The following is a 5267-nucleotide window of genomic DNA, read 5'->3' as shown; positions in this document are numbered from 1 at the left end:
GGCCTTTGGTTCCTTCTTCCTCGCATAAAAAAAAAAAAAAAAAACACCCCATTTTTAACATATACTCCCCAATTTCACCCCATTTTTAACATATACTCCCCAATTTCACCCCATTTTTCACCCAATCTCTCAGGAAGTGCCTCCAGACCCCTCGTGGCTCACCATTCTGCGATACGTCCTCTACGCTGTGTCTGCCCTCTGTCTCCTACTGTTTATGCTGGTGGTTGCCTTTGCAGGGTGAGTTGGAGAGGGAGAGAGAGGGAGAAGGGAGGGAGAGAGGGGGAGGAAACAGGGAAGGGAGTGGGAGGAGGAAGGGAGAGGGAGGAGGAAAGGATGGAGAGGAAACAATGATGGGACAGAGGGAGAAGGGAGGACAGAATGGAGGGGGAGAGAGGGAGAAGAAACAGGGAACAGGGAGAGGGAGGGAGAGAGGGCCAAAAAAATAGGGATGAAAAAGAGGGAGAAGAAATGGTGTGTGTGTGTGTGTGTGTGTGTGTGTGTGTGTGTGTGTGTGTGTGTGTGTGTGTGTGCACGTAGGAGTTGTGGGGGAGGAGGTTGCAGAGTATAAAGTAGAAAATAATGCAAGAACTGTGACTCCTCTTTTTCCCTTTCACCATTAAAATGTTCTCTCCCATCTAAACTGCACACACACACACACACACACACACACACACACACACACACACACACACACACACACACACACACATAACTTGGATTGCCCATTGCCCTAAAAACCCAACACAGCTAAAATTAATCCTACAAATCCGCTAAATCCTCCCTAATCCAACCTAGCCAAAACTAACCAATTATACTCAAAGTTAATCTAATCCAGCTAAGTCACTGTAACCTAAATCAGAATCTAAGCTAACACACTAACTTTAATCCACACTAACTCACACTAACTAAGCCACACTAACTCACACTAACTTACTCTAACTCAACCAACTCTAACTTAAACCCACCCAACGTACCAAACTAACCCATAAAATCTAACCAAATTCACCTCAAACCATCTCACATTTACCTAAACCAACCCAATTCAACCTTACCTAATCATACATATTATTTCAACCTAATTTACCATAATCTGACTCTACATGACCTAACGTAACCTAACCCAACCCATCTAAACAAATCTAACATATGGTAACCCAACAAAATCTCATCTAACCCAACCCAACCTAACCTAACCTAACTTAACCTAACCTAACCTAACTTAACCCAACCCAACACAACCTAACCTAACCTAACCTAACCCAACCCAACCCAACCTAACCTATTCCAACCCAACCTTACCTAACCCAACCCAATCTAACCCAACCCAACCCAACCTAATCTAACCTAACCTAACCCAACCCAACCTACCCTCACCCCACCTAACCTCACCTCACCTCACCTAACATGACCCAACCTAACCTAACCTAATCTCGCCTCACCTTACCTAACATGACCTCCCTGCTAACAGCGACCTCAAGGAGCAGTTCCACCTGATGGGTCTGTGCCTGGCTGCGTGTGTGCTGGGAGGGTCGGTGGTGATGGTGGTGAGTGACCTGCATGAGGTGAGGGAGAGTCGACACACCTGTACCGCCATAGGGACAATTATCCACCTGTGTTACCTGTGCGCTGCGGCCTGGATCGCTATGATTGAACACGCTGCCTTTAAGTGCATTACGTCAGGTGTGTCATATTTCCTTTGTCTTTTAATTTTACCTATATCTTATTTATTTTATTTAATGTCACTCGCACTGCCACAGGGACAATTATTCACCTTTGTTACCTTTGCGCAGCGGCCTGGATCGCTATGATTGAACACGCTGCCTTTAAATGCATTACGTCAGGTGTGTTATATTTCCTTTTTCTTTTAATTTTACCTGTATTTGATTTAATGTCACTCACCGATATAGGAACAATTATCTACCTGTGTTACCTGTGTGCAGCGGCCTGGATCGCCACGACTGAAGACGTTGCATAACATCGGGTTTGTTTTATCTGATTTTCCTGTTTTATTATATCTGATTTTCCTGTTTTGTTTCACCTGATTTTCCTGTTTTGTTTATATCTGATTTTCCTGTTCTGTTTTATCTGATTTTCCTGTTTATGTACCGTACCTTAATCTAACCCGTATATTTAATCTGTCACTCGCACTGTCATAGGGACTGCCATGATGCAACACGCTGCCCACATCACATCAAGTTCGTAGACAAAAACATTCAACATTTGTCACTTTCATATGCTGACCCTTACCCATTCTGAGCTGACTTACCGTGAATCTAACCTAAGCCGCTGAAAGAAAAAGTCTAATTTCGCATTCAAAACCTGTCTAACCCAACCCATTCTCTTTGTTTAAGCAGTACTATAAAAGAAAGGTCCCAAAAGCACTTCTGGGTATATTTCAGCAAATCCAAGTTTCAAACAGTCTGCCTACCTCGTCAGAACCCTCATCCTTCCTCTCCATGGGTACACCTACTTCCGCAAATCAGGCGCTGACTCCATTAAATACTACTAATAATACTGATAATAACACTGGTACTATTTTAACACACACTTCCCTTTTACAGGCTTCGTATAAAGGTGGTTCAGACAGTACGAATAAATGTTCTGTACTTCCACAACCTTTGAATCATCCTTAACCAAATAATAACACACACTAACATACTCTCCCTTCTTCACCAACACACTCTTCCTTCTACACCAACATACTCTTCCTTCTTCACCAACACACTCTTCCCTCTTCACCAACATACTCTTCCTTCTTCACCAACATACTCTTCCTTCTTCACCAACATACTCTTCCTTCTTCACCAACATACTCTCCCTTCTTCACCAACATACTCTTCCTCCTACACCAACATACTCTTCCTTCTTCACCAACATACTCTTCCTCCTACACCAACATACTCTCCCTTCTTCACCAACATACTCTTCCTTCTTCACCAACATACTCTTCCTTCTTCACCAACATACTCTTCCTTCTTCACCAACATACTCTCCCTCCTTCAGGCATCGTAGAAGGGAGGTTCAAACAGTATGCTTATCTCGCTGGGGGCCTTACCTTACTGTCCGTGGGCACCGCATACACCTTCTACCTGCACGACCTCGGCACTGACCCCCGCTGCTTCATCTCGTGGTTTAAGGAGGCCAGGTGTGTGTTCTTCCTGCCACTGGGCGTCTTCTGCGTCGTGGGCCTTTTCTGCGCCGGCGTCATCTTCTTCAACCTGCGCACCCCCGCCCTGAGGTGAGTGAAAGGCAAGATACAGTCAAAGATACAATTATTCCTCCTTATTATCACCTCCAGCAACTTTTTGTTTATTTAATTAGTTAGTTAGTTACTTATTTTTTGCTATTAAGTCGACTCTAAGAACAGAAAAATTTGCCTATAAAAGTTCCATCGCTACCTACAGATTTCATTTGCCATTTTCCTTCGATTTACGGGACTAATAATATGGAAACACTAGTCTATCTATCCATCTGTCTATTTATAGCCAGACTCCTCAATCCCGCAAGGGATGGTCACAGACAAATCGTCTCCATGTCACCCTATCCCCTGCCATTTCGCTGCCCTCCTCCCAGCTCACGCCTCTCTCTCTCATTGATGACTGAAAAAAATTATATACATTACATCTTATGCACTATTGTATGTCTGGTTTCGCGAGAAGACTGGATTTAAAGACTTAGGAAATAGTGACTGTAGGCCGTAATGATTCTGTTATTATTGTTATTACTATTAATATCATCACCGCCGGATTAACCCTGCTGTGGCCTGGCAGGCAACGCAGACGGTTGGCCTGCAACATATAGATCTCTTTCTTCCGTTATTTGCAGTAGAATTGTGGCATGACCTATAATAGCCTTTGTTGATGGTCTGATGGGTGATGGCACTTATTTGGACGCCCAAAGAGTATATTTATTCCGCTCTGGAAGTCTGGATGGCCTGTGACAGGCCGTGGCCTGGTAGGAAGTTGCCCATTTTGCCTATACAGTACATTGTAATCCGGCCCTGATTATTATTATTATTATTATTATTATTATTATTATTATTATTACTGCTACTACTACTACTACTACCACTACTACTACTACTACTACCACTGCAACAACAACTACTACTAATGCTATCATTATTACTATTATTAAACCGAACAGAGCCGCAAGAGTGCAAGACTAGGCCCCCATAACCAACACCTAATCCACACCTCCCTCCATCCCTCCTCAGGAACAACCCCACCAACAAGGACTACCAGACCTTCAGCATCGGGTCTGCCATCCTGACCCTCTACTTCGCCCTTACCTGGCTACTGGGGTCTATGGGCTATCAGGGGTACGGTTTTGGCTACGATATTAGGGACGTTATGTATCAGGTGTTCCAGATACTCAATGGACTGATGGTGAGTGGGAATATTAGGGAGTGGGAGGAATATTAGTGAGTGGGAGGAATATTAGTGAATGGGAGGAATATTAGTGTGGGAGGAATATTAGTGAGTGGGAGGAATATTACTGTGGGAGGAATATTAGTGAGTGGGAGGAATATTAGTGAGTGGGAGGAATATTAGTGAGTGGGAGGAATATTACTGTGGGAGGAATATTAGTGAGTGGGAGGAATATTAGTGAGTGGGAGGAATATTACTGTGGGAGGAATATTAGTGAGTGGGAGGAATATTACTGTGGGAGGAATATTAGTGAGTGGGAGGAATATTAGTGAGTGGGAGGAATATTACTTTGGGAGGAATATTAGTGAGTGGGAGGAATATTAGTGAGTGGGAGGAATATTACTGTGGGAGGAATATTAGTGAGTGGGAGGAATATTAGTGAGTGGGAGGAATATTAGTGAGTAGAAGGAATATTAGTGAGTGGGAGGAATATTAGTGAGTGGGAGGGGTATTAGTGTGTGGGAGGAATATTACTGTGGGAGGAATATTAGTGAGTGGGAGGAATATTACTGTGGGAGGAATATTAGTGAGTGGGAGGAATATTAGTGAGTGGGAGGAATATTAGTGAGTGGGAGGAATATTAGTGAGTGGGAGGGGTATTAGTGTGTGGGAGGAATATTACTGTGGGAGGAATATTAGTGAGTGGGAGGAATATTACTGTGGGAGGAATATTAGTGAGTGGGAGGAATATTAGTAAGTACTGATGTCTCTCTCAGCTCCCTCTTCCTACTGCTACTACTAATACTAACACTACCACAGCTACTACTACTACTACTACCACCACTACCACAGCTATGCTACTACCACTGCTAGGCTACTTCTACTACTGCTGCTACT

The sequence above is a fragment of the Coenobita brevimanus genome, chromosome 41 (genome assembly GCF_032717465.1).
Source record: "Coenobita brevimanus isolate Jiangsu-jjx chromosome 41, ASM3271746v2, whole genome shotgun sequence".
Classification (NCBI taxonomy): Eukaryota; Metazoa; Arthropoda; class Malacostraca; order Decapoda; family Coenobitidae; genus Coenobita; species Coenobita brevimanus.
Note: the sequence above shows the minus strand (reverse complement) of the source record.